Raw genomic sequence first — 10631 nt, forward strand, 5'->3', positions numbered from 1 at the left:
TGTAAGCAATGGATGGAATTAGACTTAAGTGGAGAGTAGGGATGGCAGGATCTGCCAATTTTAGTTGTAAGTCCAAAAGACTTACAATATTATATTGCTCATTGCATCAACAACGATCACACTGTTCTTTTTCTTCCCGGATGGGAAAATCCAGGGATTATAGGAATATCCCTCAGTTTAAACTGTTGGCCATTAGCTATGTGGTGCAGCATCGTTCCTGGTTGAATTATTTAGTTAAGCTATGAATGCCCACAAGAACATACTTGGCACTCGCGCTCCTCATTGAAACAAAATGGTGATACTATATCATGTAAAATAATTGGGCGCTGCATGTACATACACACAGGGCTGACAACTTCCATTTAACCAAATTAGGAGGACTGCAGAGAAGTTAGTTCCACTCTTTTCGTGCAGAAATCCTCCCAGCTGGAGGACTCATTTTAAAAATGCAGAGTTTTCGGTGTGAACATGGCAGTAAAAACAGGGTAAGCCTTAGCTGCCATGCAACTGACAACAAGCTTAGCTAGATATCATTTTCTTAATGTTGTTTGTTGTTGTTGCTATTTTCTCTCTTAGAAGAGAATGCACTATGGAACATTTCATTATATTTCTGTCAATGTTTAATTGTTTCTTAATTATTTCTGTGTTTTTGGGTTTTCTTGTTTTTATCTGTAAGGTGCCTTTCATCCCTGTCAAGGAAAAAGGCAGGGAATAAATGTTTTTATTTTTATTTTTATTAAGTTTGAAGAAATCATCAGGGTTGGTGGTCTGGAGGTAGTGCAACAGGCCAATAAACTGATATGAATAATCTGAGAGCAGCCCAATCTTCACTCAAGTAACAAGTTGCTCATACTCAAGGAACAGCCCAAAGTCTGAGGTTTTATAGTGCCTAGTGAGACCCTATTGGTCCCTTTAGGTCACCTGACAACTGCGGAGCGACTGGCTGCAAACCTGCTTTCTGGCCAGCTAGTGCTACCTAAGCAAAGCAGAGAAGAATCCAGTAGCTCCCTCTTCAGGCAGATGGCGGTAAGGCGGGCAGATACTAGGGCGCATGGTTCAATTGGCCAAAGTCATCTGTTCACTAAGCTTGACACCCTAACAAGAGGAAACCTTTGTAATGGGGCAGGAACTACGCTGAGGAGTAGATAGTCCTCTCCCCCCAAACAGCAGCTGCATTTTACACCCTCACGTTGCAGAGCACTGCAGTGTGTGATTTACATGTGAGCTCCGACTGATCTATCACCATGGAACAGAAAGCCTTGTTCTGGTGTGCACAAGAGATTCGCACAAATGAGGTCCTGCCTGTCTCAGCCATGCACTTCATCGGGATGCTAAGTCGACTTGGGCAATGCACCCGACACAAGCTGGGAGAAATGCAAATGTGCAGGTTCTATTAAGAGGGGATGAAAGAGCTCTTGGCAAGCGAGGGCATGATAAATAACCGCCGCACCTTGCTTGCCGCCATATTTCGACGCCACAAACTAGAAACCCCTTAAAGATAAGTAATTATCACCACACCTCCTCTGTGCCATTATCCACAAAATGATTCCGCAGAAGATTAATGCTTCCCCCGTCCGCCATAAAGTCCTGGTTTCCAATTTTTGATACAATTAAGGAACCCCGTAAAACACGTTTATGATCTTTATGCTCCGTCTGAAAAACAATTATTGCACTGTTTTGTGTATACAACCATACATATCCATTCTCCTTGTTATTAAATTCTGGCTTAAACTGTGCGGTAATGAGTTATGGCCTTGTCTGGGTGAGGCAGAGTTTTAGTTTCATTTGTTACAGCGACTAGAATGCCCATAAAGTATGTTGCACTCAAGGGGGGGGGGGAGAGAACACTTTTTTAATCTCTTTCCACTTTGTCACTAGTACGGACCGCCACCCGCAGTACAGGGAACACCCTGAAAATGAGTGACATATTGCTTTCTGAGAGCCTGGGCAAAACCCTGCAGAAGTAATTCATGTACAGAACAAACACATGGTTACTGGGAGCAGAGCCACATTACCAGCCTTGCTCTTGATGCCACTGGCACTGCCCCAAAATATTCAAGCATAGAGGCCTGAAAGACCTATGACCAGCTGGTCAAGCATAGGTGTCTCCACATGACTGGAAGCCCTGCATGATTTGAGACCTTGATCTTGTAGACCGTTCCTCTGCATGAGCTTCTATTCACCCATCACTCTCCCCTTTCAGACATTTAATAATAATTTATTTATACCATGCCCATCTGGCTGGGGTTCCCCAGCCACCCTGGGTGGCTCCCAATCGAATATTAAAAACACAATACAGCATTAAACATTAAAAACTTCCCTAAACAGGGCTTCACATGTCTTTTAAAAGTAGGATAGTTGTTTATTTCCTTGACATCTGATGGGAGAGCGTTCCACAGGGCGGACGCCACTACCAAGAAAGCCCTCTGCCTGGTTCCCTGTAACCTCACTTCTCACAATGAAGGAACTGCCAGAAGGCCCTTGGAGCTGGATCTCAGTGTCCGGGCTGAATGATGGGGGTGGAGATGCTCCTTCAGTATGCAACTGTCAGGTATGGTGCAAGAATGGCATGGGCTATCCAGCTGCCAGTTAGCTATGGAGCTAAGGTCAATGTGTGTAAAGGCTTGAGTCAGCAGGAAAAAACAATATATCACCTGAAGTTGGGAGCTGTAGTGGTCTCAGCAAGTTTTCCTAGGTGGCCTTGCCGGACGATGCAGTCGCGAGGGCCGAAAACCCCACACCTCTCTAAGGCTCTTCCTCTCCCTGGTTTCCCCCTTGCAGTCTCAAACTGCATCTGCACACAATCTCTGTTTTGCTTTTTTCATTTCTTAGCACAGAGTCCAGGGGGGAAGAGAGCTGGTCGCAGCAGAAGGGGGAGATGCCCTAGATTTTTCAGCAGCCTCTTTATCCCCATCTTCTCCAGCCTTTGCTTCAGCCTCCAAGTCTGAACTGCTCTCTGCCACAGACTCCTCCTGCTCATTAAAGCCTGTTGCCCCTGGCAATGGGACAACATCATCCACTGCACCTGCTAGAAGCCACAGGAGGGGAGAGGGCTCTTGTGCTTGGGTTCTGCTTGCTGGTTTCCTACAGGCATCCAGTTGGCCGCTATGAGGATACGATGCTGGACTGGATGGGCCATTGGCCTGATCCAGTAGGCTCTTCTTACATTCAACAGCCCTACCTCTGTGCAATTCTCCTTATGCTCTTGTTCTGCTGCTCTGAGACATGAGCAACACTGGCCTCATTTTCTGCTCTCTCCAGCCACCCATTCCATACAAATCAGAAATAATTCTGTTAAGGCCAACAGAGTTATGTCCACATTGCTGGATCCTTTCAGTGTTCTGCTCAAGGGGCATCTTGTGGAAATGGGTGTCGGCAAAGAGAACATTTGTCAGCTGCATGGATATCATTAACGACAGATCGTTCAGCTCAATCCATTTTTTGACTTCCCGTGTTCGACTCATGGTCGGAATTTCTATTGTTCTAACGTCTGTCAGGTTTCATCTGCTGAAGAATTGCTCGGGGATTTATTTTATGCTTTTTTTAAAAAAAAAGCTTTTATTAAATTTAAAAGCAATAGCAGCAAGCAATTTACAGACCACATAAATATGCACGCAACCCAAACAAATTGCAAATATTTGCTTAATGGAGGGAGAATAGCTACCATAAATTATGCAAATGTGTATAATTGGGTCAGTTAGAAAGCTAACTAACTAGATAAATAGCGTCATTTATTCTGGACAAAGAACATAGACTATGTAGATGAAGGATGTAGGGTTCCTATACACAGAATTACAAGGATCTTCTCAGTTAATTATCAGATGTAGAAATCAGTTAGAGCAGCAGCAAAAGAACTCAGCATCTGGAGGGTAGAAAGCCATATCCAAAAAATGGCTCCGAGTGTGTTCTCCGATCCAGAGACCCTGAGGTCAGTTGCTGGCTATACAGGATGTAGCATAGCAAGAAGATGGGTAGAATCTACACACACATTTAAAAAACGCTGTGAAAATGCTTTTTTAAAAAAATGTTTTGAAAAATACATTGAATTTGGCATAGCTCACTGTCGCCATCTAGTGTCACATTTGTATATTGCACTTTCCAAACCCAGCCAATAGGGGGCCAGCATTGCATCTCCCCAGTCCCCTCTTGTGCCCAAAGAAAGCTCCAAGTGTGATCACTGGAATTCTCCCCTATAGTCACATTCTGAAAAGGGCACTGGTTTTTTTTTCTGTTTGCTATCTTTACTTTATAGAGGATGGTGCTCGGGGTTAGTGGGATTTTTCTATGCCACTTTATGGTCAGATTATGCCCTGGTAAGGTTTAGACTGACGGTGATCCTGTTCTTCTGCAGATAGGGGCTACTAAGGGATTCTAGGTGACAAATGCTTGGGGAAACTCAGCCAGGTGGGTGGGGTATAAATAATAAATTATTATTATTATTAATTATTATTATTATTATTATTATTATTATTATTATTATTATTATTATTATTATTATTATTATTCTCTTGTCAGCTAACCTGGCAGCCATATTAAGCTTTCCTTCAAATTCCAGCATTGGGTTTCTAATCCGCGTTCATACAGCATTATCCAAAATGTGCAGGAATCCCGTACTTAGTTATAAAATACTTCCGTTCCTTGTGTTGTTTCTCAAACCAGCCTCACACTAATTTGTCTCCAGCCTTCACATAGGGTAAAGGCGATTCCTGCCCTGTCATTGCTCCCTTGTGTGCACACAAACAGGGATGAATCTGGCGCAATTGAAGCTGTGCCAATTTATTTATAACCTGCCGTTCTTTGTGCCACAAGACATGCACCACTCTACAAGAACAAAGGTGGCTGCTGTGACGAACAACTACCCTGGGATCTGCCTGCGGAGTACTGGTGAGGAAAGGCTTATCCCGTGTAGTTCTCAACACGTTACTGTCACTTAGCATCCAGCCTGAGTCACCATGCGGCTGTAACAAGCACCATGAGTGTTTGCAGGAGCCAGGCCCTTGCTGTGTTTGCTATGGGGGAAGCAGCTGCAGGCCAGCAGGTGTGATCAGAGGACGTGATGCACTGCACCTGGTGACAAGCTCAGGAGGACTATACAGTGGTACCTCGGGTTACAGACGCTTCAGGTTACAGGCACTTCAGGTTACAGACTCTGCTGACCCAGAAATAGTTGTTGTTGTAGTTGTTTAGTTGTTTAGTCGTGTCCGACTCTTCGTGACCCCATGGACCAGAGCACGCCAGGCACTCCTGTCTTCCACTGCCTCCCGCGGTTTGGTCAGGCTCATGTTTGTAGCTTCGAGAACACTGTCCAACCATCTCGTCCTCTGTCGTCCCCTTCTCCTTGTGCCCTCCATCTTTCCCAACATCAGGGTCTTTTCCAGGCAGTCTTCTCTTCTCATGAGGTGGCCAAAGTATTGGAGCCTCAACTTCAGGATCTGTCCTTCCAGTGAGCACTCAGGGCTGATTTCCTTCAGAATGGAGAGGTTTGATCTTCTTGCAGTCCATGGGACTCTCAAGAGTCTCCTCCAGCACCATAATTCAAAAGCATCCATTCTTCGGCGATCAGCCTTCTTGATGGTCCAGCTCTCACTTCCATACATGACTACTGGGAAAACCATGGTTTTAACTATACGGACCTTTGTTGGCAAGCTGACCCAGAAATAGTACCTCAGGTTAAGAACCTTGCTTCAGGATGAGAACAGAAATCACGCCATGGTGGCACAGTGGCAGCGGGAAGCCCCATTAGCTAAAGTGGTACCTCAGGTTAAGAACGGTTTCACATTAAGAACAGACCTCCAGAATGAATTAAGTTCTTAACCAGAGGTACCACTGTATAAGGCCTGCATTTTGCCCTGAGCTTTTGCAACAGCAATGTGGTTTCATGCCATGCTGCAGGCCAGCGCCAGTTCCCCATCCCCAGTTATTCTGCATCCTGGCATCCATTGCACTTGCTCCTGGCTGTGGACCCGCCAGTCAGACTGCTGCCAGCCCTTGTCTCAGCATGTCAGTCCCGGACTCTTTCTGCCCATGCCCTGGATCGTGACAGCGGCTTTCAAGTTCAGAGGTCAGCAGAGCAGGTTCTACACGACCAAAATAACTCTGTAGGCCATTTTTCTGCTTTACTAGCTTGGAAAAGAGACATCACCTTGCTAACATAGGTCCGTATAGTTAAATCCATGGTTTTCCCGGTAGTAATGTATGGAAGTGAGAGCTGGACCATAAAGAAGGCTGATCGATGAAGAATTGATGCTTTTGAATTATGGTGCTGGAGGAGACTCTTGAGAGTCCCATGGACTGCAAGAAGATCAAACCGATCCATTCTGAAGGAAATCAGCCCTGAGTGCTCACTGGAAGGACAGATCGTGAAGCTGCGGCTCCAATACTTTGGCCACCTCATGAGAAGAGAAAACTCCCTGGAAAAGACCCTGATGTTGGGAAAGATGGGGGGCACAAGGAGAAGGAGACGACAGAGGACGAGATGGCTGGACAGTGTTCTCGAAGCTACAAACATGAGTCTGACCAAACTGCGGGAGGCAGTGGAAGATAGGAGTGCCTGGCGTGCTCTGGTCCATGGGGTCACGAAGAGTCGGACACAACTAAACAACAACAACAAGCTTGGAAAAGGGCACATCACCACCAAGGGAAAGCAGTTTTATTTCCATTTGAACCCAGCATTTCTATTTTCACCCATTTTCTGTTAAAACCCTGTTTCTGCACCACCAATGTTCTCATTGCCCTCTATTAGCACATCTGTTGCACAAACCCCAGTCTCTGAGAAGGGACTTTAGGGGTACCAGGGTTCGGTTTCCTCAGAATAAAGGTCTGAAACCATAGAGCTCAAACGGGAGAGAAGAGGAACAGACCAGAAACCCCCACACTCCTCCATCAAAGGTGGAAATGGGTGGCAAACAGTGAGCATTTGGAATTAATTAATTTGGAAGAGCTGCAGTAATCAGAAAAGCATCTTCAATTGGTCCACGGGCTTCATGTTGCACAGGAATGCGTTAGAAGATCCAAAAGGGGGAAATGTTGCGCTAGTGAATGATGGTTCAGCCTGTCACATTTCCAGATGATAAAGGTGGCAGGTTTCTTCATCAAGGAAAATATTGTCCCAGGCCAGTATTTTCCAGGAGGCTCCGAGGCTCCATAAATAAAACCTATAAATAAAGTGTACATGGTAGAGAGACATTAAAGCACAGGCCTGCTGATCTCTTTTCATCCCAAGAGATGTTCACATTTCCTCATCATCTCCCTACCTGGAGTGAGAGATGAGTAATATTTTTTCCTCCTGCTTTAAGTATAGAGCACCTTTTGGTACACCAAAAGGAATCCTGTACTGCCCCTATTGCCCAACTTCCAGAACACGCACTCAGAAAACTGGGTCTTCCCAATTGGACGCCTGGTGGAAGGTAAAAAATCACTGCAGACCCCCCCCCCCCGCCCATATGAATAGGGTTGCTGTGCGTAAGAGAAACATGGTGGACAAGCAGCGGCAAGAACAGGCCCATCTGCTTCATCCAACCAAGTCTCTGTTACACATGCCAGGTCAAGTCCTCCATCCAAGATCAAGTCGCGGATGACAGAGGTCTTGTGAATCGTTGACCTGACATTGCACAGCAGCACCTTCAGGTCATGTGGGTCTCCCTTGTTGATTCCAGTATTTCCAGTCAAAGCCAGACTCAGAGGCAGGGATAGTCTTCAAACTATGGCTAAACCTGCCTCCTTGGTAATGACATGGTCTGGTCTTAGCATAACTCCTCCTCCTACCCGTGATCACTGAGATCGGGTGTCCCAGTGCATCTCCCCCTGTGGAACCTGCCCCATCCATTCAGTTGGCTGGGGCCCACTCCCAGGCAGTACTGACCCTCTCCCAGGGCTGGATTTAGGTTTGATGAGACTCTAAGCTACTGAAGGTAATGGGGCCCTTTATATGTCCAGCTGTCCTTTGTCAACAACAAATTGTCCCTGTTTTTTGTGTTGAATATATGCTATACAGTGGTACCTCGGGTTACAGACGCTTCAGGTTACAAAATCCGCTAACCCAGAAATAGTACCTCAGGTTAAGAACTTTGCTTCAGGATGAGAACAGAAATCGCATGGCGGCAGCGGGAGGCCCCATTAGCTAAACTGGTACCTCAGGTTAAGAACAGTTTCAGGTTAAGAACAGACCTCCAGAACGAATTAGGTTCTTAACCCGAGGTACCACTGTATAGTAATTTATGGACCTAATAGGTATCTAAAGCCATTTGCACATAACAAAATATGTATTTTATCAAAGCAATTGTTGAACTGAAATACAATTAAGATGAAGTATATTAATAGTGAAATACAATTAAGAAGTGGTATATTAATAGTGAAATAATTAATAAGCTCTAACTGTATATAGGTTTTATTTTTAAATGTCGCTACAGGTGTGTTTACATATTACACTGAATACAGGTCCCAAACGCCTTGCAACTTGAATGTTTTGACTCCCATACACCGCAAACCCAAAAGTGAGTGTTCCGGTTTGCAAACATTCTTTGGAAGCCAAATGTCCGACTTGGCTTCCCCAGCTTCTGACTGTGTGCAGGAAGCTCCTGCAGTCAATCAGAAGCTGCGCCTTGGTTGTCTAACTTTTTCAGAAGTCAAACGGACTTCCAGAACATATTCCCTTCGAAAACCAAGGTACAACTGTACAATTGTTTGTGTAAAATAGTGTACACTTTTTGAAACAATTGCATACAGAGGTTCATATGCTGTTTGCCCAGCAGGCATTTTGTGTGACCCATGTGAGCAGGGAGGCAAGGAACAAGATTGTACAACGGTGATGGGATGAAATCAGGCCAAATCTGTATTGACAGCAGCAGGCAGGGTAAGGGTTGGCATGGCATCAGGGTCCCAGGACCACTTCATAATTCTACAAGCCCCATTTGATGGAATGGATCGGCTGGGTTTGGACCAACCCAAACCTGTTCCATGGGAGTTGGCCAGTGTTGAACCTTGCCATAGTGCAAGTCAAGCAAGATCTCGTTGGGTGACCAGGGTGCAAATTCCTACCAGGCCCCAACATGGAGTTGTGGGTGCCATGCTCAATCGTCCTCTCAGGCCCCTCTTGGGGGTCGGGCTATACTATGCTGATCCTGCCCAATGCCATTTTTGCCCTCATACAAACAACGTTCTTCTGCCTAACAAAGGAAGGCCATAATTTCACTGAAAGGCGGAAAAACCACAACCAGGTGCCAACCCTGGGCTTATGGGACAACTTTTTCCTAAGAGCCCACCACACAAACAAGATTCTGGGCAAAACCTTGCCCTGTATTTTGCTGCTATCAGTGGGCCACAGTGCCACCGAGCAAAGGCACCCCACATTTATTGGGCATGTTAGATGCAGATAACACATCTAACAGCTCAACTGGGCACCCAGACTATACACTTGTTGACTGCCTTGTGTGAACACCCTTTCTGTGTGACACAAGCCTGAGAAGGAAGCCAAACATTAAGAGACAAAAGAGAAAACAGCCTGCTACTAGACCAATGGAAGCAGACCACATAAGCAAAGACCAGCTATTCAATCTGTAAACATTTATGGAAGGGGAAAGACAAAGCAGCACTGCTAGTGACAGCAGACCTTTGCAGATAAGAGCAGAAACGAGTGGTTGACTGATTTGTCGCGTCAAATGCTGTGCCAGAAGGGTGGGCCCAGTTTAACCTGCTGTGCATCTTTATTGCAGGAAGTAAACAGCAATGAAAGCAAAGCAGGAGATGCCTGCTAGACAGCAGCAGCTGATGGGGCTTTGTTATTCCGCTCGTTCGCAAAGCAGCCTTACTTTTTCATCATTATCGCTGAACTGTTGGAACAAAACAGGACTTTACAAATCTGTTTCAGGTCAAGCAGCTGAATGGATACTGATAACGGAGAAGAGAACACAGCAGCCTGATGCGGTCTCAGTCAGTAGAAACTACTGAAATTTTATGCAAAATAAATACATACCTTGCTTCATGGAGGGGGTTGCTTTCCCAAGTCCTCCCTCCAAGCTTCTAATAACTCACACATAGGCACCAAACGGTCTTCTCTGGCATCAAACGTCAGTCTAATCTACAGCATGTTCTCTCCCTCCCTCAGCAGGTTAACTCAAAGATTTATACGGGTTGAGGAGGGATGCTGGCAGCCCCATCACCTGATCCCACTTTGGGGACTAATTGTTAACACCTGTCTGAGGGGCCCCACCCAGCGAGACTTGCTTACAGAATCACTCCTTCATGACACCTTGTGCTGTGGATTTGTGTACAGTCGTACCTTGGTTCTAGAACAGAACACATTCTAGGAGTCTGTTTGACTCCCAGAACTGTTCAAAAACCAAGACGAGGCTTCCAATTGGTTGCAGGAGCGTCTTGCAGCCAATCAGAAGCCACGCTGGACTTCAGAAAATCATTTGAAAATCGGACACTCACTTCCAGTTTTTGATCATTCGGGAGCCGAAACGTACAAGTTTTGGGGCGTTTGACAGCCAAAGTATGACTGCACTTGCTAGGATAATGCTGTTTAATATGTGATTCTGTACCCTCAATGCGACACCCTTGGGTGCCATGGTGCCCCACACATCCTCTTGGTGCCTGCCCCCTACCATTTTTTAATTTATGTTCTTTTTATT

General features: G+C 45.6%; 1 long non-coding RNA gene across 1 annotated transcript; it reads right to left on the minus strand.

Moving 5' to 3' along the window:
* Positions 1–5843: 5843 nt before the first annotated feature.
* LOC309369434 lies at positions 5844–10192 on the minus strand. Its single transcript, XR_014168129.1, has 3 exons — positions 9971–10192; positions 6603–7154; positions 5844–6114 (listed from the first exon to the last, which is right to left on the minus strand). It is a non-coding gene; the product is annotated as an uncharacterized lncRNA (long non-coding RNA).
* Between the last annotated feature and the right edge of the window lie 439 nt (positions 10193–10631).

The sequence above is a fragment of the Podarcis melisellensis genome, assembly GCF_964234715.1.
Source record: "Podarcis melisellensis genome assembly, chromosome: 4".
NCBI classification, from domain to species: domain Eukaryota; kingdom Metazoa; phylum Chordata; class Lepidosauria; order Squamata; family Lacertidae; genus Podarcis; species Podarcis melisellensis.